We start from the raw sequence: 26,021 nt of genomic DNA, 5'->3' as shown, positions 1-26,021 counted from the left end.
TTTTTTTCCTTCAAGAAAAATGTTCCTTCGATGCCGGACACTCTGTGTGAATATTTTTCCAATGGTGTATAGTTACAAATTTGTACAAAATTGCTTGACTTGATTTTTAACGCATTTCAACAATTACAAAGAACTAACAAACAGTTACACGTTTGATGGTACAAATTTCTCCCTAATTTCTAAACTGCAGAATAATTATTATATACGTAGTTAAAGTTGTACAAAACCCACAAAGTACTCCCTTGTTGACCTGAAAAAAGCCCCATGCCGATATTTTTGGAGATAGTCCTTTTACGTATTCAGTTAATAAAACGAGTTCGTCTCTCAGAAATTCCCTATCGACTTGTCTCTGAAGTACGTAGCAAGTTGTGACGACGTTCTGGCCGCTTTTTTCAATTTTGTCACATGACATGGTAATCCCCACCAAGCAGATCTAAAATTAAAAGAAGAATGAAATTAATAACATCTATTGCATTGAAGATGGAAAAACTACATACATGCTGATTAGATTGCTCAAAATGGTAATATATTCAAATATTAATTAAAGAGAAACATTAGGAAGTTAGCTGTGTCAAAAATGTTTTAATCTTTTGTTTCGAAAGTCGTATAACTTTTTTTCTTACAGAAAATGTCAGTACTACAGTATCTGGTTCTGTTAGAAATAGCATCAGTTTTTTTTGGTTTATTTAAAATACAGTATTACATTTACATCTAGAGAAGTAGTGAAATATCATTTAAGAAATAATTTGGATGTTACTACCCAAATGAAAGGATATGAAAGGATTTATGGGTATATTTTGCTTGAAGGAGACTTTGAATTGTTAAAGATAAATGAAAATCTCTACTAAAACTACTTATCCCTATTATTAAGATAATAAATTATCTTCATAATTAGTACTAATATGAAAGTTCACCTTTATTGTAAAATGGAGTAAATCTATTTTATAAGAAAAAAATTGCTTACACAAAGTATGGAGGGTTGCAAAATACAAGAAAATAGTACTACATGTGCCCAATAATAATCGTTTTCAAAAGAGTACAGTATCCAGTTAAATGTTGCCAACATTAATAACAATATATAGCACAATGTAAAAAATATATATGGTCCCATATTATCATTCAGTTGCTTCATAACCTCACTGAGTATACCATAAAGTAATTTAATATTATTTATCTCACTAGCAATACTCTTTTCATTCATACACAAATTGCTACATTGTGTAAACACCCTTTCTGTTACAGTTCCAATAAAAACATATCTTCTTCTGATAATGCTTGCTACTTCGTAAAAGGAAGAAATAAACACCACCTGATAATACTGCACAACTACGAATATGACGTAGCAACCCATGCTCACCAGGCTTTCCCTGTAAATGAACATTAGAAATGATAAAAATGGTACCAGATTATATCCCACTGTCTTCAATGTATGAAAGGTTATGCGGAACTGTACCGAAAATCCTTTTTCTCTCAACTTATTATCCAAATTGTCCAAGTTGTTAAAACAGGTTTCCCAAAAATTGCTTCGCAGGGACCTAAATGTAGCAGCCGTAACAAATAGTAGTTCTGTAATCAGCTCCAAAATATCCAGCACCTCCTGGGTTGGTTGAATGGTGATGTATATAAATTTAATTCTTTCCATGAGTGTAAAAATTCCTCCACAAATGAACAAAACGAGTATTAGACAATGGTAATATTTGGAAAGTCGAGATGACTTGTTTAAATCACAGGAATATATTCCTAGGAAAGAGCAATAATTCGTGTATTTTCTGCAGAATTTTATGTCGTTTTCGGTAACAGAACTGTTACTCCTGGACATATTTATGCTCATTGTTCAAGGGGATCTAGTTTATATCCAAACTATATCGTGTGTGTTTATTATAGTAAGTATGCTTATTAAACCGAACTTGAATGGTTACTGATGCGTACTCCAGCTAATAAATTTGTATAGGTAGATACAAACATTGATATTGATTAAAATTTTAATATAATAATGTAATGGAAGTGCCACCACGGGTTGGACGATATTACTTCGCTATATACAAACAATTCTTTATATTCTTAAACGTTTAACAAATTGGATTTCACTTTAGTAAAGTTTAAAACTAGTAATTAAACAAATTTAAAAAAATATCACATCGGGGTCTTTCATCACTGATTTTAATTTCGGAAATCGGGCACATGTATTTATGTAAACATTGTCCAAAATCTAAGTGCATGTTCTCTGTTGCTGTATATTTCTGTATACGGTAGTTTTGTTGAATTGAAAGAAACCTCATGTTGAAAACTTTGAAGAAGTGACTTTATGATATAGTTAATAATAGTTTATATCAATTAGTATTGAAAAAAGTTTGTGACAATGTTCTTAGGCCACAAATAAATGCAGTAGTAGTTAATAAACTTTCAAATAATATAAGAATCAAGACTATAAAAGGTAAAGGCAATGAATTATTCTGTTGAAACATTTTTCTACTTCATTAAGTTGGTCTACGATTTTTTTTTGGTTGTGTAATACATTTTGCACAATATGTCATACTTTTTATTGATAAAACCTAGTGAAATATTATTTATTATTTATGTGCCGTCACTGGCTTTCTCATCCGCGTGATAGAAAAAAGTCACGAAAAATCAGTTAAAGGTGGACTAGTTCTCATAGACCCGAGATCATTAAATAAATGAAATATTGGGATTTAATAAATTATAATAACATAAATTTTATAGATTGGCTCGAAGGTTCCTTTCACTCATATATAAAATCGGTATTCTTTCATGTTGCCCAGTAGTTATTAATTTGAATGGTGATGTTCTGAAATGTTTGCTGTAATTAATCGCAAGGTCTATTCATTAATGCTACATTGTTGTGGTTTTACTGTGCCATCAATTATTTTTTCAACAACCACTTTGATAATTATATATTTCAATCCTCTGATTATCGGTTTTGAATGTGTACTGCTATAAATCATACGCGAAACCGAATGCGAGCAACACACAACCAGATTTGTAACAAAATTTGATCACGTTCTGACATAATTGAAGATAAAAACTGTTAAAAAACCCATTCTAGGGGGGTATAGCTTTTGGAACTAATGTAAAAAGAGAATGGAAGTTACTGCAAGACCATAACTACAAGTACTTTGAATTGCTAAAGTCGAAATCATTCTGTTGCTCTCCAGTATTTTCATACCGTTCAAAATAACCCTAAAACCTGAGAAATTCCCTCCCATAGACAAAAAGCTCAGCTATTTTATTAATTAATTCTGGTCCTGTATATTGTATAAAAATTTCTGATTTATATACTTCTCATTTTGTCTGTCTGAATTATGCTGCTTATATGGTAATTAAAACACAGATCATATCTGATTTACAGCTCCAATTATTTATTCTTTCGACTCATACAGCTTCTACGGCCGTCAAGAGCGCAAATAAAATACGAAGCTAGTTTGTCGCGCTGTCACTCCGCCTCAATTTGTGGACGATATTTGTCAGTGTCGCGAGGAAACAGTAAATATGCTGTAACAAGAAACAGGAGCAACGATTCCATAGAAATTAATCTAGTCGCAGGTTCGAGAAAAGAAACGGATATATAACGATCGCTATTGTCGTAAATGGTAATACAGAGGCCGCGAAAAACCTTATTTATGTCGCTTATTGTATATAAAGATTATTGGTACAATTATCCGCTATTAGAGCATACTTTAATTGTAAATAATTAGTTATAACGGCTTGGTTTATTGGAATAGCTTCATCTGTGCCGCTAGAAATTGTGACTTTTAATGGTGTTTATCTGTGGTGAACTGCGTATAAAAATGTTGTTAACATTTTAGCGCGGTATTATTTATGGGTGGGTAATTGGGAGACATGCGGTTATGATGGAGAATGAAGAGGTAATTGGTGATTTGGATTGAAATATTGACAGATGAATCGAGATCGCTTCCTCCTGTATGTGGCATCGGGTTATATCATACTTAATATGTATAGTAAGATGTATAGTATCTTTGGAACAAAAACAACAAAAATTGTGACGTCAACATGTCAAGCATCACTGCTGAGGGTTATTGCTAAAGTAGAATGACAAAGTTCGTCTTATACTGAGAACATCGCAAAATTGACTGTTTAGGAGTTTCGTTGGGAGATCGTTTCCCATTCTCTTGATCTAGCTGTTCCAGATTTCCTTCTCTTCGACTTACATTCGAGGAATCTCTTTTAATGGTGAACCACTTGATTTCCTTGGAAAGCAATAGCAAACAATCGAGGAGCAATATCAGGTACAGTGACCAAACATTGATAGCATCTTTTAGGTAAGGTCAAATATACTAGCATATTTTTTGAAATGTCTCAGGACGGAGGTTTTCTAACAATATAAATAATTTAGTTACACTTTGGTAACCTGGAAATACATTATCAATATCTGTTGCATATACTAGGAACATAATGGGACCTAATACGGATCTCTGGGGCACGCTTCTAAGAATAACATGTCAGCTCGTAAACAAATCAATATATTTTTTATTTTGTTAAAATTTGTACGGAGCGAACTTTATCTGGAGCAGGTGTAACAACCACAATTAGAACTGCTGCTTATGAATTTTGAAGACCACGTACCTAAATATTACGTAAAATAAGTAATTTTACCCGGATCAAATGAATACCTGCACAACAGAGCACCTCTGTGCTGCGTATTTAACATCATTTTATATAATTTTCAAGTGAATTACAGGAATCAGAAAGCATCCCATATTACCATCACAATTTTACTTCAACCGCCTTGTATTTTTTATTCCTTTCTGTTATACTTTCCTATACCAACGGAAGCTATACATTTTCTTCAAACAAATATATACCAGAAGGGTAAATTGTGCCTTGTTCTGCCTCTCAAAGTTTTCTTATACAACAGATCGACATATATCATGACTATATTTCTTTTACCCTAAAGTCGGATAATTTTTTTATGCATTTAAACAATATAATTTAGTATCATATAATTTTTTAAGTTAGTGTTAAACCTAGCTGACCTTTTGAAACGAAATCCCTTTTTTACAAGCACACCGATTGAATTCCTAATACAATGTAATCAAAGACGCTGCCGCCTATGTCCTCCCATATACAAACACCATAGAAAGTGATTGATATAGACATTTAAGTCAATTGACAATACAGATAGTTTATTGTGTTTGAGTGATAAATAACATTCGCATAAGGAGGCGGATGTTAAACCAGATGAAAGTTATTAACAATGTGAGCATCTCCGCCTGATTAGAATTATAATTTAGTTTCAGTAAAGGTTAAGCTTCGGACAAAGGTAATTTCTAATTTCTCACAAACGGCGGGTATTTTCACTTCGCGTTTTCTAAATGTTTTTCAGATATTTCTCTCGGCTTCTAGCCTGCGGCTGGGTTGTGCTTTTAACGTTGTCAAGAACCTTGAATTGGCTCAATGAACTTCAACAGTATCATCAAATGTTAAGAAAGATAAACATAATGCTTTTTTTATTTTGTCTTAGATAGTTTCACATTAACAAAATTGACTTTATTATGTCCGTACCAGTGAAAATTTTCGTATTGCCAATTGGCGCTTTTGTAATAGTATATAGAGTAGTATGGGATCAGCCATTACTGTGCATACATAGTATAAGGTGTGAACATACATTTTCTAGATAAAATGAAGGTTTATTCTTAATTTTTTTTTGTTTGTGTGGCGAAAAGAATTAGCTGTGCAACGCTATTCTAAACTACTAAACTAAACAAAGTGTTGAGAATGTTATAATCCGTTTGAAGAAGACCTAGACACTCTAGATATCTCTCTCAGACGCCAAATACTGTCACAAAACGAAATTATTACACACCACTATTTCTGTAGCGCCTAATTTATATGTCTGTCATCCCAATCGTACGGCAATTTCAGAATACGTTCTATTCGTCTCCTCTAATCTAAAATACGATGTCAGATTTATCTCTCTGTAGCTCGACCAAGTAAAAATTCAATGTAATTTATGCTACAACTTACAAGGCATATGTAAGCAGACACCTGCTTTTATAAAAACATTAGATGTGTAGATAAATCAACTAATGAGTATGCGTGTAGCAATTTTTCATCGCTCAGGATTCACGAGTCGCTCGCAAAAATTTGGAATTTATAAGCGTTGTTCTTGGGAGGATATACATAAAATTAAAAAGGAAACATGTGGCTGGTAGAAGTATAAGTGGGAAATACGAATAGACCTGTGTTTTATCATTGGAAACTAAAATAAAAATTCAGAATAGAACTCCAAATATGCACTTAATGTTGCAGGGAATACGAGACGAACAATCTCTCCAAATTTCCTAGAGACCGTCCTGAAAATTGAAAAACGTTATAAATTATTTATGTTACACCATAATTCTCAAAAAGGAGTACCAAAAATTCCGATGTTATCTCGAAATAAATTACGTTAAAAATTAATATTACAATCAGATCATAACTTTTCTGCTCAGGTTCATATATTACCATATTCCAATTCTTAATTTCAGATCAGGTGTTATGGCCACCTACAACAGCAGTAAAAATAAATAACGCGCGACAAATTTTATCGAAACAACCATTCTTGACGACAAATCGAACAGAATATCGATAACATTAACATAAGTTGCCAATACCTATTAATTATATAAAAAAACGGAACAGCTATAAATGTTGTATTAATTAATGGTAATATTTACCGGTTTTCAGAGAACGTTTTGTTCTCGACGAATTCTAGAACATTAAGGTTGATATTTACGATTACTTTTGTGATTTGAGTTAATACTTGTCTGCGTCTAGGCCGATATAAATGCTATTTTCGTACAAATGAGGTGACAGATATCGACGTCGATATGAGAATATTGTTATTTATGTTTGTATATTTCACTTAAAATATATAGATTTAGGGATATTTGCAAAATATGAACATTTATTGTGTTAAATTGAAAAAAGTGCTAGAATATAAAGCACACCGATGAATTGGTGATTTATATTTGTGACACAACATGTACTTTTGTATATAAAATTGTCAATAAATAATATACAATATACAATATGGTATTTTAATCACATTAATTTAAATATCGCCGACGATAAAATTTAAATGAAACATTTATATTACCATTGTTGAATAATGAGTGAGATTTTTTAATTAACAAATAATTGAATTTGCAGGCGTGTTGTTAGGTGACACTTAAGCGAGATCACAAACTAAATAATAGCACAAACACGAAGACTAATAGTCTATGAAGCAGCTTCAATCTGGAATCGGAAATCATAAAATGCCTAAGATTTCAGGAAAATCCTGAAAATCTGTGTAAATTGTACATACAAATAAATGCAAATAGTTAAAACGTTTCTAACGCAGATAGGCTCATTAACGATTATTTTATTCATATATAACATTCGAACACGCACGGTTCTAATAAAATATTGCTCTATAAAAACACGTGTTGAAATCGGGATATCACTAATAGCTCTAAAGGACTTTCCGCAATGACTTAATTTTGCATTTATATTCTCCGCCTTATCGTAATCCATTGGAAACATTGTATAAAAACTTGTCTACGTCTTTATTACCCCATATTTACTATTCTAGGTACAATTTTACTACTTGATAGTCTATTAACCGATATCCACACTACAATTACACTAATAATTTTTGATGATCTGCATGAGGTTTTGTTGGGATGGGGTCGTTATCATCGGTAATTGCTGATTACGGCAGGTATGGTAGAAGAGTAGCAGAGCTCTAATACGTTCAGGAGCTTAATTAAAATAATTTACGTTAATGCCGTCCTCGGTGTATAAATTTGCAATTGGAAATAATCTACACGTGTTCTCTTTCTAGTCCGTCCACTTGCGAAATGTAAAGTACAAGATAAAAGCCTGTAATGCAGCGGGTAAATTGCACTTCTAGATAAGTCAATGTCCAGGGACAAAAATATGCCCATAGGCCAACATCTAGTGATTGGTAAGGTATTCTTTTAGAGACCGATACAAATAAGTTTGCGACTGAGATAGCTCCGCCCACAAAGCACAAAGGAAAAGCTCTATAAGTGTATTTATCGCCCTTATCCCAAATCTTATTCTTTTTCAATCTCGTACTCTGCTTGAGATAGAAACGCAAACTTATTTCTGTCGCTCTATATTAGGTTGGCCCAAAAAAAAACGTTTTCGTGTCTCTTCTGAAAATGTGTTAGTTTATTATGTTTTAAGAGCCCCATAAAAAAATCAGCTCAAAAAAAAATTTTTTTTCGAGGTCGCGCAAGATTTTTAAAAATTTCCAAAATCGTCCAAAATTGCGTTTTTTTAATTTTTTTCTCGTTATTTTATCATTTTCTAGGTTGAAAAAAATCTCGATTCTGACAATTTCAAATCGATATTTTAATTTCTAAAGGTCACTCATAATTATTTTAACTTTCAAAGTAGTGTATACCTATGTTTTCGAGCGGACCTCTAAAAATAATTATCAACGAACTAATATTTTTTTTTTATTGAATTTTATGAACAAAAGAATAGAAATAAATCACGAGACACTTAAATTTTAAAAAATTAAAAAATTATAAATATTTGATAGTCACAGTGCGGTAGTAAATTTTGCCTCGAGAAATTTTTTAAGTGTCTCGTGATTTATTTCTATTCATTGGTTCATCAAATTCAATAAAAAAATTATTAGTTCGTTGATATTTATTTTTAGAGGGGCCATTAGAAATTAAAATACCTATCGATTTGAAATTTTCAGAATCGAGATTTTTTTCAACCTAGAAAATGTTAAAATAACGAGAGAAAAAAAATGTTAAAAAATCTATTTTTGACGATTTTGGAATTTTTTTTAAATCTTGAGCGAACTCTAAAAAAAAATGTTTTGAGCTGATTTTTTGAGAGGGCTCTTAAAACATGATTAACATATTTTCACAAGAGACTCGAAAAAAAATATTCGTTTTTTTTGCCACCCTAATCTATGTGCATCTAAGTAACATTTTTTTTTTAATTTCTTGATACTTTCAGCAACGGTGTAAGATTAATATAAAATATATTCCATGCTTTAACACTTAACATCTATTTACAAATTAAAAATTAGTTCCGTGTATATGGTGAATCACAAACAAAGTACTGAAATCACGCAAACGTTACATAATTTTTTTTCAACCACTGCATTTCTATTAATTCCTCTTTGTTCTTGATTAGAACGGCTTCGATCAAGGCAAAAAGGAAGGAATTCGCGTGGTTCCGAAAACTCCGGGCAAAAATGGCATAACAGGACAAAGGAGGATTTTTCAGAAGCAATTAGGAGTGACAAATTACAGGATATCTAATTAAAATAACGACACGTTCGAAAAATTAAACCCCATTATTGTAGAAGTATAATTAAAGGGAAGTAAAGCAAAAAGAAATAAACTTTGACCTGCGCATATACTGGTCTACATGAACGAGGTACCACCGCGATTCAAATACTCTTTCAGAAATTCAGTGTGGTTAGTTTCTATGGAATGTCTTTTATTTTTGTTGTTACTATAAACAGCAAAATTATAAACGTCACTGAATGATAATATGGAATTTATTAGATACATCATAACCTCATATCAGAAGAACTGGAAGTCAAAAATCGCTTCTACCTCACTGAGGAAGTTAATGAGATTCAAAGTATTACATTGTACAGCTATTTATTGCAAACATTACGTGTTTATGTAAAGCAATATCTTGCAGAAGTTACGGAAGCTTAATTAAATTACTAATAATAAACAATTTGAAGTAGCAACGTATCCTTTCACTTATGTTTTCCATAGATTATGTCGTTTGTGTCACATTAGTTATATTTCTTTGTAGAATGCGAATATAAACAAAAATAAATGCTTGTGAATTGCAGCGACGACCTTTCTATACGCCTTCGTAATGAGTAATTTTTTACAATTTACATGAATGAAACTTCTTGAATTTAAATATATAAATCCTTGGGCGATATTGCTGCACGAATACGTATAACTCAACGCATAAAAAATGAATTAAATTATGTGAATTTTACTGTACGGTCCTGAGGATGTCACAAAACACAAAGTGAGGACACGTCGACAAGTAAAAATACGTGTTCTCTTCAAAATTTGGTTTTTACCTCCACCATTGACTACAAAATGATGATAATAGCATGATTTAGCTGATATTGGTTCTCAACTACAGATATGTAGTGAATATAAGTGATATAATAATAATAACAATGCCATATCTATGAATAATCACTGTTATTCAATGCCTGGGCATGAAAAAAGCCAAACGGTAGTGTATTAAATTTATTACTAGTTTCATTTAATGGCGGCACAGGCCTTTTTTTCATATTGCCTACGAAATAGCAAGTTGCTCTCTGAGAGTTTTAGCAGTTTGCAGACCTAGACAATGACTAGTAGTGATAGTCACTGTTGTAGCATTGTTACGCCTCACCTGCAATCACTACACGTCTGCAGTTGAGACAGCAAAAGGAGATGGGTTGCTCTTCGGTTGTCTCACCTATAACATGCTGATCGGGGCGTTAGTCCGCAGAGCAGTTGTTCCAAGCGTGTGTTGCGTTAGTAGAGCCACAACGGGCCGCATAAAAAAATTAGATTCATCTCGGAAGGGCAATGAATCAGTATTCAACGTCACCCAAGCGCGCCGTTCGTGCCGGCCGATATCGAGCAGTGTATACGAGGCATGCGGCCCGCGGAGTACTCGGACATTCCCGGGGTACACTCCGACGCGTATTCAGAGTTCCAACGCGGCCTCCTCAGAATGCGCCCATTTAAATATCAATGAACAGACGTGATGTCGGCGAATGCGCGGCGATACCTCATTAATTAAATAAAACATGTCTATGGTAAATCCAATAGGGATTTAAGTATTTGTCAACAACTGAGATTATGTGACAAAAACAGCGATCCGAGTTGAAACCGAGACCCGGCCAAATACGGGAGAACACTGAATACCGACAACGGCCGCTCTAGACGGCGGATTAGTCGAGATCCGGCAATAAAACGCACGGCATCGCATGAAATCGAATATAAGGGGTCGCCGAGATGGGCTTTAATTAATTCCAAGAACGCGTCCCGCGGGTCGCGTTTTCGTACGACGGATCGGCCTCTCGGGAATTGCGGTATCAGAAGATATCAGCCTTATCTAATAACATTATTTATTTCTTACCGAACACGTGCCTGGCCACCCTCTAGGGCGTTATGGATTCACAATTGTGAATCTTTATTTCTCCAGATGAATCACATATGATAAATGAACCATTAGAAACGTAGAGTTTATCTACAGCAGTGTTAATATTGTCATGATGTTAATGTTATTGATGATCAGCTAACATTCGTCAATTTCAAAGAGGTGTACCACCTTCTTTCTATTTTGGTTGTCTAAGTTGGTTAGAAAGTTGATATATCATGGTTATGAAGTTAAGGGCAATGAGATCATGAATTCGAATGTTTTCCAATCACGGAAATCGCTTTCTGGAGGCGTAGGCTGATGTTAGGGTCAAAACACGAACCGATCTGGCAATTTTGACTTTAGATGTCAGTGGGCCAAGTTCTATGGGATACACTGGTCTGGACCACGGTTCAACTGCCTTATCATCAGTAGGTTCCAGCAGTGATGCATTATATTGCTCTCAACAATGAATCAATTTCCATAATTGAAAAGTATTTTGTTGGTAGGAAGCAACGTTTTGTATATATTAATCAGCGTTCGCATCGTAAGCAGCGGAGTGCCACAAGGATCTATTGTAAGCCATTTATTTGTCACGATTTATACCTCTCAGTTTGAAAAAATTCTGCCTTACTACAAGTCACACTATTAGATCGACAATACTATTATTTCGTAGAAAATCCAATACAAATGCTTATCAGACAATATACAAAATTGATGGAACAAAATTCATATTTTTTTTGCAGTTGAAATTTTAAAAAATCGCTAGAACAGATCAATTAGTAAATAGAATTGTCAATTTTCTGCAATATTTTCTATTTTTTGAGCCATGTTTGACAGACCTATAACATTACCGTCATTTTTTTAATAGGACGCTTTATACAGGGTGTCTCGCGGTGACGGCCCATTAGAATTGTTTCAGAGACTACTTCGATTTGAATTTTGAAAATTTGGGATACCGAGTTTTCGCGCATGCCCTTCTCAACTAAAATAATGGCGTCCACGTACCACTTCCGGTTATACCGAAAGTCGCCATCAACTTGCTTATTTTAAATGGAGAGAAACAGTGACTAGCTTCAAACCATGTGTATTTTGTAATAAGAAAGATAAAGCAACAATATTCATAGGGGGGATAGCTAGACCCCTAAGCTTCCCATCCATACTTTCAAAGTGGCTTAATTGCATACAGGGTGCTAGAAATTTAATGCCGAGTTTAGTTAATTTCAAACCTTCATAAGTCGGTTTTTTAAATGGAACATCCCGCATGTTTTTCTATATTCTGATACATAATTTTATTCTCTTTCGAACGGTATCAGGGTTCCCTATACCTATCTCTTCTAGTTTTTAAGTCATCTACTATTTTTTGTGTAATCACCTAAAATCATGTAATTTCTTGCGAGGATAGCTGTGGAATTTTTAGCAAAACTTCATATACCAATTTTCCACTAATGAGCAGAATAAAATTAAGAATTTTATAAAAAATTAACTTCATACATAGTAATACACAATTTAAAATTATGTATGTAGATAATAAAAATGCACTAATATAAAAAAAATGACTTAAAAAAGTCATAAGTGTTCAATATGACCCCCATAAACAGCTAAGCACTTGGATAATATTATTTTATCTATGTAAATAGTTTCTTGTAAAGATTTTTATTCTCTCCTACGCTTCTGCTTCGCTTTCTGATACCGAATAATGAACGCATGAGATGTTAAGAACGAATTAGACGCATCAGCCATATATTTCACTTCAATATATGGTAGCCTGACAATGTAAATATTTTTATGGCCTACTGAGAGCATCCACATTCCTAGAAGTGGCATTTGGAACAAGACAAGTAAGAAGCAGTTTTGTCACAGATTCATAAATTACCGGGATTTATAGTTATCACTTGTTCCACACATAACATCTCATTGCGGCTATTAGAACCCATGAAAAAATAACGTATGCCTACCAGAAGGTTGTTTATTAATTGAGACGCATTATGTATGGTTTTCGTTTGGGTATGCGGAGGATATTAAGTGACACAAATTTATACGGATCTTTCCAAAATGCGGATAGGAACTAATAAACTGCTTTTCGGGAGATCTCCATTATTTTTATATATTTTATTTTACTAATAATATAATTTTTGCTACGTATACTATATCTTACTTAGGTTAAAGAGAAAGCTGACTAGACAAGCGTCTCAAAAAACTGTTTTATTATTTATCAAACGCTTTTATAGCATGTTGAACTGTTTATATGTTTTTTGTATTGTGGGTGGATTTAAACTTCATACAAAAACTGGTGTCAGCGCCTTTATCTGTTATATTATTCATGATTTTGGAATTTTGGGATAGGCACTAGTATATCAAATAAATATTAAAAAATGTCTGTATTAGCTGCACAAATAACAAATTCGATGAAACATCCTTTTTATTGTCCTAAATTTTGAGATATAAGAACGGTGCTTCACATTCCAGACTATATAGGTACAATCCAACACGCTTAACTGACTTTCTAGCTTTTTATTTCAGCAATAAACGCAGTATTGATGATAGTGAGACGTTATTTTGTAACAAAGGGCACTAAATTATCCCAGCGAATGGCAAGCAAACTCTCACAGATATAATTAGAAAATTTACTACGGAAAATAAGCGTCCTTAGCTCGATAATTATGCGGTTGTAAAATGGAAATGCTTTTCAAATGCAGTTGTAAAATAGTGCTAAAAGGATGGAAAACAGCATTATCAGGGCTTTAGCTCTACAGCTCTGTGTAGAATTTTACAATAACCGTAAGTATGTTTCTAAGTTTAATATACGACTGTCATTTTAACGACGTCATTCTAAATAGTGCAATAAACAAATTCATAGAATTGTATTCTTTGCTTTGTATTATTATACAGGAGGTCCCAAAAACACGCGAACCCCTCCCCACTCAAACTTTTCGGAACTGAGGCCTATTAAAAAAAGTTTCAGATAACATTTGTACATTCACCTTAAGTTTCAAGACCAAACCAAGCTTAACTCAATCCCGAATTGGTCTCAGGGGGTTCGTGTTTTTTTGGGACACCCTGTATATATTTTTCTCAAATAATGGGAGGGTGTGACAATTTTTCTTGAAAAAAAGTTCAAAAATCTTTACAGTTCTACGGATGTTATCACTTAATGTCACACAATGTCTTCAGTGTGTATATTTATTCCATCTGTGAAAAAAATCGCACTAAAAACTTTCATAATTATGCCTCAGGCAAATGACTTAAAACTATATAAATTTCAATTCTGACTTTTATTCTATATGTACAGCTACTCCCTACCTCAAAAATTGAAATTTTGATTTTAAAATTTGTATTAGGACATTATTTGAGGTTATAAACAGATTTGTTGTATAAAAATGTATAAAATAATAAATGATGGCACTTCTCTCTTGAGTATAATCGTATTTTTTAAATTTATGAGCACCCTGTATATCTAATCTAAGATGTTTGTATGACAGTCTCATTTTTTCGAGGGGCAGAACTTTTCATAAAGAGTGACATTTTTCGATATAGTCAAAAACAAAAGAGTTTCTCCTCCTGTCAACTCCATCCGTGGACACACTGTATATACATTATTAATAAACTTTATTGTACTTAAATTCTTAAATTTTTATTAAATTATTTTATTACAAAAGTAAAAAAATCAAAAAATCTTATTTTTTGATTTCTTTAGAATTGTCTATTAACGATTTTTTCATAAAATTTTTCTTTTACATTTTTTAAATAAACCAATTCGATGAGAAATTCAATTCTCTACAAAATTTCTCCTATGAACTATACCGAAATTTTGCTTCGTTTTCGTGCTATATTTAAAAAAACTGCAAAAGTGCTTTTTCATGTAACTTATTTATTTTTCGACCTAGAAGGGTGCGGTAGATATATTCAATAGCCTATAGATTAAGACAGAAAAAGTAAGCATATCTTGTACGAAATCGATTTTTTAATTACTCTGAAATGTGAGGTTTGGCTAATGTTCTGTTCATAAACATAATACATGAACCTCATTTGATCACCTCAAGCTGTAATTTGCATAAACAAATTCATAAATGAAGATTATTTACCTGTCAGTGGAAAAGAATTTGTCTTTGGAAAAACGTCTCTCTGCAGATTATGGCCATGTCGAAAGACTTGCGAGTCTGTGAGCGTTTTGCATGGACCTTTTCGAAGGATTATCGAATTCTTTTCGAAAGATGGGTGATATACAATAATGGTAGCAATCTCCAAAGTAAATGTAACATAAAGAAAGAATTATTAAAGTAGTAAAACCTGCCCATTCGGGCCGGTGCGCCCCTGCAACGAGTCGTACTTTGACCTGACCTGGGGCCGAGCTCAGTTCAAATGTTGCTATTAAATAAATAACCCATAATGGTCCAATTTGTATTAATTTAAATAACAAATTTAAAATTACCCCATTTGAGCCAGCTCGTCCTCTAAAAAAATTTATTTTATTATAACTGTATAGCATTACATAATTTGAGGCATCTTCAGTCCCGTGAAGTGTTCTTTATCGGTTGTTCCTCGCTTACTTACCACTAGCGGCTGTTCTGTGAGCGAATCGATAAATGTCGTTATGAGGATGTCATTTTTCTTAACGGCGCCAGCTCTTTTGTAATTCCTTCGGTTTGTTATCCTGATCCACCAGTAGATATCGTAAATTCTATTAGTTATTTAAATATTTGTTTTTCTATTTAACTCGTTGCTCTCCAAAAGAATAAAATTAACATAACTGTCCCCAATGATAAAATAGCTGTTTTTACAAAACACCAAATTAAAATATATTGCCAGAAAGACGTAACTACTATTGCTATCGACTCGTGATAAATTTTTTAATTCAGTATTTAGCTGTTAATTAAATTCTCTAAATTACAATTTACTTCCAACATACAGGGTGTTGTATTGCATAAACTTAAGGAACAAGTTTTAAAAGAATATGTTTCTCTGTATTAAAAAAATCAGGCAGTTGAGTTAACATTCATCGCCCCTTCCTTTCGTGTCGATAAATATTCCATAAATATACCATAAAAGTTTTATTAGAGCCAAGGAAGAAGCCCTTATCTCAACCGCGGCGAAGACACGGTTTTATTTCACCCTCACGATCGCGATAGCGGTAAGACACCGGTTCCGCCCAAACGTCTATCTAAAAAAGGGCAATCGGACCCGAGTGATTTCGGTCCAACTAAAACGTTTTTTAGGTATTTCGAGAACCGATGATATTTTTTCCGGCCGACACGAGGACCACACAAGATTTCTAAGCAGCGATAGATAAAAGAGCTTGCAAAGCGGTCTTGTCCAAACATTTAACAGCTTGGAACCATAAACAGAGCGGTCCAGATCCCGACAAGACCCCTAAAAAGCTATTTAGCACTCGCCGATGTTGTACCCGATTTTTTGTCCGTCGACTTACGGACTGAAATCCAAATCTATTTACTTGATTCGGCCGCGGTCGTTCCGGGAAGTCCGATTTGCATTTTAATCTTTTATTTGGCAGCGGAATGCTTAATTCTTCAGGATTTCGCCCCGACGCGACGGACTGAAGCTCTGAAAAGGCCATACATACATTTCCGTAGGAAAATTCAACAGTTATAGTAGAAAAAGAAATAAATAGTATTTTTTATTTGATTGGGTATTTCTGCTATACTGAAAAGAAATAAAATAAACAATCAACTCCTTGCGTCAAAAAGGATCATTCAATGCGTTGATTTTATAAATTTAGTTTTCTCGCACTGAGAAAGTAGAAAAAAATAAAAAAAAAACTAAATTTATAAAACCATCAATCATTTCTTTTTTTCTTACTTCTTTGAATTATTCAGGTTAAAAAAATCACCCGGTATGGACTACTCGATCGATTCTGAATAATAATGTTGTATATAGTTCCATTTTTGGTAATAGACCACTTTTCTTTTAAGTGCCTATTTCAAGAAAATTTGTTAAAATGTACCTTTTACAATAGGGGCATTCCACGCCAAATTGACCACTTTTAACTCTGACCTCTTTCGAATTGGCTGAAACTTTTTTATTGTTTTCTACTCCATTGAAAGCCTCTGAGAATTTTTTCAAATTTTTTCACCTAACTCAAAAAATGTTATGAATATTTGAAAACAATAGTTTTTTTTAAATAACCGTAACTTTTTCAAAAATTGAGTTATCGAAACTTTTTTTTTTAATTTTTGTTATTAAATGTACTTTTTGAAAAAAAATAGATCAAAATTATCTGGACCTATCTTCACTGTTTTTCTTTTTTCAATTTTCGAAAAAAAAAACGAAAATTTCTCAATGATTACCCTTTTTTATTTTTTTTCTTATAAAAAACTTTTACATTTTTTATAAATCCTCAATTTCTTTTTGAGTGGTGTCTTCGTTTTCTATTTTTTTTTTATTGATTGAAATTTTTTTTTTCAAATTTAGCTTATTTTATTTACATACCATTTTGAAAATTTTTGAAAATGTATAAAAAAATTATATGAAAGAAATAATTGAAAAAAAAATTCGATTTTTCTTGAAAAAGTTGAGAAAAAATAGAAGATCATTTTGAATAATTTTTTGTATTTTTTTTTGAAAACTACGTCCAAAAACAAAGAAAATGAAAAAAGTTGTTGTTTGGTCAATTTTTGGACGAGTAGTGGCTTTAAAAGAAGACGCAACGCATTTGAACACAAATAAATCATTTTGAAACCATCCTTTTTTGACTTTTTGTCATCAATCGTTGCATAGAATAAATTTTTGCAATTTTGGGATGTGAAATAAGCCAAATTTGAAAAAAAAAATTTTTTCAGTCAATAAAAAGAATAGAAAAAATTTGAGGATTCATAAAAAGTGTCAGTTTTTTAAAAGAAAAGAAAAATTTCAAAAATGATAATCATCGAGAAATTTCCGTTTTTTTTTTTCGAAAATTGGAAAAAAACTGAAGATGGGTCCAAATAATTTTGATCTATTTATTTCAAAAAGTACATCTAAAAACAAAGATTTTGAAAAAAAATCGTCCCGATAACTCAATTTTTTAAAAAAGCTATTCCTCAATAACAGTTCTGAATATATGTAAAATTCTACTCAAATGAATTCATTGCATTTTTTACATATCAGTCACAAGCAAATAATTCTCACAATCAGTAGAAATTAACACAATAATAATTAAACTCTTAATTGTTCTTAAATTCTCAAAATAAAGTGATAGTCCAGGCGGCAGAGCAGTAAAAGTAGACTTTGGCATTTGTGTTTGAAATCATCTATTTTATTGTACAGAGAAATCCCAAATATTATGTAGAATAAGAATCCGAGTTTGCCTATTCCAAAAAACCATTGCTAAATTCAGGGAAACAACAAACATACAAAAAGAGCGAAAAGTGTCCCGTTTTTCGACATATTTTTCCCTGTAGCATTGAAAGTAAGCTCTAAATAGCAAAAAGACATTCTTTATTTTTTGTTTATTTGATTTTCTATAAAACTGGAACAACTGCAAATAAAAAAACTTGAATTTTGCATTAACAATGGGCGAAAAACAGTAGAGAATCATATGTATATTTGAAGCAATTTATAAAATAAGTAAATATTTATAAATATTGATGAAACTTTGTGAACAAATAGTAAAACTTACGTCAATTCTACATTAAAAATTTTGCAACGATCGATTTCGTGGTTTTCAATTGAAAGGATTTGTTAATTAAAAAAAAATCGAAAAGTTTTTCGCTTACCGTGGGTTTAAATTAAGGTTTCGAAAGGGCACACAACTTTTTAGAGATACTTGTCATAATAAACAATGATCAATACTAAAAATACCTATTTTTACACTTTTATAACCATTTAGAATTTTTCTTAAATTTTACTCTATAAACAATCATTTATTGCCAAGGGAATTTTCTATGCAATCGACAAATCCCTTGCTTTTTAGCCAAATACGACAGCATTCTGCTGTGTAGATTCTGAGATAGGGCACTCACTGGGAGATAACAAAGACCCAGATTTGAATAAAATCAGCCTTAATAATTTCATTCACAAAATTACTATTGTATTGAGTGAAAATTTCACTCAATCCAGCGTAGACGGAAATTAATACATTGAGTGTAATATGTGTGAAATTTCACTCAATATTTTTTTATAGTGTGTAGTTTCATGTCACTGCGATCAGGAAGGGTTTACTTGCTCTCGTCTAAATTTTAAATTAGATTTTATATTTGTTAGTTCAAAATTTATTAATTTATTGAAATTCTAATTTTTACTATTTACGATCTATGCAAATAATACTTACTTACTTTTCCCACAATACTTTTACACTAAATTATTTTAATAATTCAAAAATAATCGCCTGTGAAGAGTTTTTGGCGTTTGAATTTTTTCTGTGATAAATTGCGACCTATCCAATCTCTCGGTGTCCCTTTCAGCAAATCGGCGGGATGAGGCGAGTTTTCCAGCGTGCCTAACGAACTGGCACTGAATAAGAACGCTTAATGCGTCCCCATGTCAGCGCCAGAGGTCGCACAGGGACCAAACCGATGACAGTGGCAAGGCACTCTTTGCACATGGGAGGCATACTTGTCAAACGTTACAGTTTAGTGCCTCTCAAAGCACCTTTGCAAATGCCGACCACCGCAGTTTGCCAGTCCGAGACCGTTTTATGGTTTTTATTGCGTGCGATCTTCTAAGGCCGAGGAAAGACCTGAGCGATGTTTGCTTAGTTCGGTTAGTCGGCGTTTAATAAACCGCGATCGCGGTGGTTTAGCGTTCGCTTAAGAGTTTTTTGTTGCGCGTTTTCCGAATGATACGAATATTCAAACGAATTTAAAAATGTTTTCTAAAAAATCTAATCAAATGTAGACTGTAAAAATTTTTTCACTCAAATTTACTTAGTAATGTATCAATTTCTGTCCACACCAGATTGAAATTTTCACTCTATTAGTATGAGTACAACTGAGTGAAACTACACTGCTCAAAATAATTAGAGGAACACTTATTTAAATCTCAATAACTTTTTTATTTGTAATACTATATAAATCTAATAATGCATATCTTAAAGACTAACATTTTGTTTGAATAAATTTACGAAAATAAAACAAATTTACATAATCACTCTTGAGACAACAGCGCCAATCCAAAAAGAACTACAAGAAATAAAGTGAAGAGTCTGTGATCCTGTCTGTATACCATAAAGGTACTGGTGAGATTTGGTTCACTAATATAGTGTGCTTGACACCTCCGTGGTAAGCTTCGGATGAGCCTACGAATGTCTTCTTGTGGTATATTCTCCCATTCTTCGATTAGGGCATTTGTTAACTGTTGGAGAGTCTGAGGTGGGTCTGGGCGCCTCCGAACACGCCGATCTAACAAATCCCAAAGAAGTTCGAGGTGGTTTAGATCAGGACTTAGCGGAGGCCAATCCATGGATTGAATCCCGTGATGTTGAAGGTAGTTCATGGTGACAANTGGACAAAACAATGATAATGGTTGGAAATATTCGATGAATTCGTGTCATTTATAATTTCATGAACAATTTCCAAATGAGGAAATTGATTATGAATTTTTTTCGAGACACGTGGAGAGATTAGTGGAACGCTTCCATAACAGTGGAAGTGTTTGTAGAGGAAAATCTCCAGGCAGAAAGTCTATTATCACAGAGGAAGTCTTGGAACCGCTTACGAGCTACTCCAACCAAATCATTACGTCAGTTATCTGCTCAAACAAATAATAACAAATATTTTTTCTAAAATTTATATCATTATTCCTAAATTGTTTATGGATCATGCCATAAAGCAGTAAGGAAGTGGCATTTTCATCCTTATAAAGTTAGTGTTGTGCAGAAACTACTTCCGATAGAAACATGTGCAATCATGTAATTGGTTTAACGAAAATCTGAATCACGACGATATTCTAGATCTAACCTTTTGATTTCATTTAAGTGGGTACGTAAATTCCCAAAATTATCGCTCTTGAATCACAGAAAACCCTAATATTTTGCGTGAAACAACTCTGCACTCTTATTAAACTTGGTGTTTGGGTAGCTATGTCACTATAGTAGCAACAACACGAACGACTTCAACTTCACTTAGACGCCTCATTTTTTACAATTTATGCTGAACTGTCAACATTGTTTACTATTCCAAGGCACAGCATATTTATAAATTGAAATTTTGATTGTACGTTTCAGTTTATTTCTTGTAGTTTTTTAAATTGGTACTATTGTCTCAAGAATGATCATGTAAATTTGTTTTATTTTCGTAAATTTATTCGAACAAAATGTTAGTCTTTAAGATATGCATTATTAGGTTTATATAGTATTACAAATAAAAAAGTTATTGACATTTAAATAATTGTTCCTCTAATTATTTTGAGCAGTGTATTATATAAGAAATGAGTGAGTTTTACTCAAATCCGAGTTACTGTTAACTATCAATTGTTCTCAGTATATAAAACCAATTTAGATTTGGCTTTTTCTGTAATATGATTTAAATTGAACTATTATTGAGTCATTTTTTACTTAGACTTGGTTTTGTAATTAACTAAATATTGAGTGCAAAAATAAATGATTAATTTGGATATACAGTGTTGAAATTAATTCACTTCGCGTGGCCTCCTCCTGTCCTGGCTGAGACCCGCCAGCTGAGACCCTCCGCCGCCGGCTAAGGCCTGTTCTTCTGGCGATCACGCTTTTCTGGAGCATCTAACGAGCAAAATGTAAGTGGCACCATCTTCACGGCGCCATCCAAATTACTCGAAATTAATGTACAATTAAACTCGCTCAGTAATGGGGACATGTACTCTGATTTAGGTAAAAGTGCTCCAAATACGAGTTGACGTGAAGAATTTATGTAAGGAATACTTATATTTGAGTGAAAATGTACTCAATAATTTCAGTCAGTGGATTCACTCCGAACCTGTATCGCGTTCACTCACACCGATTTTTTTTATAGTGTAAGAGTTGACTTTTTCTCTAATATGATTTAAATTTAACTATTATTGAGTATTCCAAGTACAGAAACTAGGATTTGAGTAAAATTCACTCACTTCTGTAATAGTTTCACTCATAAAATTTTAGTTGTAGTCAGACTAATAGAGCGAAAATTTCACTCAATCCTGAGTGGACAGTGGAGTGAAATTGAGTAAAGTTGAGTGAGTTTTAGTGAAATTTTTTACAGTGTAGGGTTTATGGCTAAATCGAAAGGGAAAATATGGGTTTTAGATGGGAAAACACCGTTGAGTGAGAAGTTTGTAAGCCTTGTGCTTCACGTGAGAGAGTCATTTCTATGGCGGATGCGTTACGCGCGTCGACCGACCCATAAGGAGCAGCTACGGCGAAGGCCGGAGCCACGTGCATCGGCTGCCGCAAAAACCAGTGCGTGCTGCGGTAATCCTTCTGTGCCCAGCCAGGCGACCACTGGTGGTACATAAATTAAACTTATCCCTGAACTACCTGGAACTAATAAAAGTTTTTCTACGCGACCGCCGTTAGCGAAACTGGGAAATGGAGTAAATCGACGATATTCGCTTAGTATGCGGCGTACGCGTCCCGTGGAATTTAAGACGAACGCGGGCCCTGATGAAAATTCAGTTTCCGCGAATTCGTTTCTTGGCACTTGCCTCGCGGTTTACATGCCGTGTATCTTAATGACTTTGGTTGGGTCTGGGGATTTTTTCGACCTTCTTAAAGAGGTTTTAATAGCCCGACAAATCAGTGGTGCATCTTAATTAGAAAAAACGCGGGAAATAAAAGCAGCTTTTTGTCTCGGCCTGGCTATACTAGACTTGAGGTTTCTATCTTTTAAGGCCCTCTTTATTCCAGGCACATTACTGAAAAAGCGAATGCATAAAATGGCGTTTGTCACCGACGTGTGTTTAGATTTCAGAATTTTATTCCATGTATTCTTTCACATTTTTTTGCGAGGTAGTAGGCAATACTGATTACAGATAAAACAGGATGAAAAAGAGGTTTTTATTAACTTGATAATAATTTATAAATAATGATTTATTATACCGAGAGATAGAGAATGATTGACCGGATTCTGAACGTACCCTGTCTCAATTGCCATCAAAACTGATTCCCGTTTGCTAAAATTACTTTCTTTTCCAATGTCAGTTGTGCGATTTCAGGGTGTTCTGTGACGATTTCACAATTTGACGTTCTATTATATTATTTTGTAGATTTTATTGTTACCTGATATATTTTGCGACATTATAAAACAGTATTTTTCAATACTACAGTTAGAGAAGGTGGATATTATATGTGAGTAATTAATTTATTGCGTATGTTGTTCCCTGAGCTAATCGGTTTTTAAATTTTAGGTTAAAAACAGGGCATTTTCATTAGAACATGATTTTCTTCTTGAGGCCTATTTTCGTAGTGGACAAAACAATGATAATGGTTGGAAATATTCGATGAATTCGTGTCATTTATAATTTCATGAACAATTTCCAAATGAGGAAATTGATTATGAATTTTTTTCGAGACACGTGGAGAGATTAGTGGAACGCTTCCATAACAGTGGAAGTGTTTGTAGAGGAAAATCTCCAGGCAGAAAGTCTATTATCACAGAGGAAGTCTTGGAACCGCTTACGAGCTACTCCAACCAAATCATTACGTCAGTTATCTGCTCAAACAAATAATAACAAATATTTTTTCTAAAATTTATATCATTATTCCTAAATTGTTTATGGATCATGCCATAAAGCAGTAAGGAAGTGGCATTTTCATCCTTATAAAGTTAGTGTTGTGCAGAAACTACTTCCGATAGAAACATGTGCAATCATGTAATTGGTTTAACGAAAATCTGAATCACGACGATATTCTAGATCTAACCTTTTGATTTCATTTAAGTGGGTACGTAAATTCCCAAAATTATCGCTCTTGAATCACAGAAAACCCTAATATTTTGCGTGAAACAACTCTGCACTCTTATTAAACTTGGTGTTTGGGTAGCTATGTCACGCAGAAGAATAATCGGACCATATTTTTTCCGTGAAAATGTAACTGGGCAGGTATATCGGCAGCAAATATTGTTACCCATTTTTTGAGGAACTTCACGACGATGAAATCCATCATGGATACTTTCAGCAAGATGGCGCAACAGCTCACACCTCTAACGAGACCTTAGAGTTGATTAGAGAGTATTATGATGGTCGAATAATTAGTCGAGATTGATGGCCACCACGTTCTCCTGACTTTACACCCCTAGACTATTATTTATTTGTTTTTTTTTTAAATTCAGTATTTGGTCAACGGTTACACGCGATTGAAGAACTTCAAGAGGCAATTACAAACGTAATTAGGAGTATTACACAAAATGTTTTACAGAATGTATTTAATAATATGAAGAGGAGAATTAATACCTGCTTGAACAACAATGGACATCATACTGAACATTTATTGTAATAATATAGATATTTTTTTAGTTATCCATATGGATTTTATGTAATTTTAAGGTAAAATATTCAATAAAATGTGAAAAAATCCAATTACTCTGTTATTACATAGTGCATGTAACTGTTGGAACAATAGTGCTTCTCTTTTAAAATTAAGTCAAAACTTTTCAAAAATGGGTATGCCGCACATCAAAAATCAGTATGAAGCGGCACGTTCAATCATTCTCGATCACCCTGTACTTAGCTTCAGAAGAGTGTTCGCAGAGATTGTACCAAATTTTTAAAATTTTCAGCTCCACAGCTCCAATTCTTTACAAAAAATAAACTACTTATTTTCTCGTATGTGGAAGTTTTTATTTAGGAAACTATTTTGGTCAGTACATCGACAAGAGCACCACATCAGCCAACTCACTCTAAGATCCTCTAATATGGGAGGATAAACAACCGTTTCCCCGATTCCGAACCGTGCGTCAGTGACGTAGAGGAAGGCTCCCATAAGCCTTATCGGATCCGGGCATAGCCACCGAGATAATCGTGTGGAAGCGAAGTACGGTAACAAGGCAAAAAAGTCGAGATAGCGGAGGTAGCCGCGTCCTTATCTTAACGGCGTGAAATTTTTTACTATCGCACACCTAGGCGCTCCATAACGTAATGAGTCAATTACCGTATCCCATCAGATAAGACAATGCGGTCCAGAACACTATTTTCATAATTACCAGGCGTTGCTCTGATACTCGCGGAATTTACATAAACACGATTCCATTCCTCAGATTCGTTATCGGTGCACGGCCGAACATGTCTCTATTGCCGCTCTAGTCCAGGCAGTACACTCGAATTAGGAACTCGTGAGACCATCTTCAGTAAATCCGCATTTAAAGAGCTCAGCTATAATTACTTCGATATAGAACAATCTGAAGTCTAAGTCAACGATCCAGAGGAATTGGTGCTGCTATCCTTAGCCAAAATACTCTGGAAGCATTCCTAGCTAAACCATTGAAACACTCATGTAGAAATGGGCGAAAGATAAAGACAGTCTTCTAATGACTACCTCAAGTCCCAAAACTGATGGCAGATGGGAGCCCCCATACAGAAGCAGTCCAAGAAAGAACATTCGAATGAACCAAACCAAAATCGTAGATCAACAAGGAACACAGTAGAACTGCTAATAGCATGTATACTCATTGCTCCCTTTCAGAAGAGAAAGGAAAAACTGGGGGTTGGAAGTTACATCAACGAACAACTCTTGAAGCTATTGAGCCATTTCTTTTATCTGTGGATCTTTCCTTTTCTTTTTCCTGTCTTCACAATCTACTACAGCAAAACATTCATTATCTTCTCTTTCTATGCTTCTTGCTTCAGTTTTGTCTGGTATTGATTTTCAATGCTGCTTCATTTTGTTCTCTATTCTTTAATTGCTTTACCTCTTTGCTTCCACAAACTAAAATCTGAACAATAATTGCTCTTCAACTTGTTTCTCTCTGCTACAA

Source organism: Anoplophora glabripennis, unplaced genomic scaffold, assembly GCF_000390285.2.
Source record: "Anoplophora glabripennis isolate ALB-LARVAE unplaced genomic scaffold, Agla_2.0 scaffold143, whole genome shotgun sequence".
Lineage (NCBI taxonomy): Eukaryota > Metazoa > Arthropoda > Insecta > Coleoptera > Cerambycidae > Anoplophora > Anoplophora glabripennis.
Note: the sequence above shows the minus strand (reverse complement) of the source record.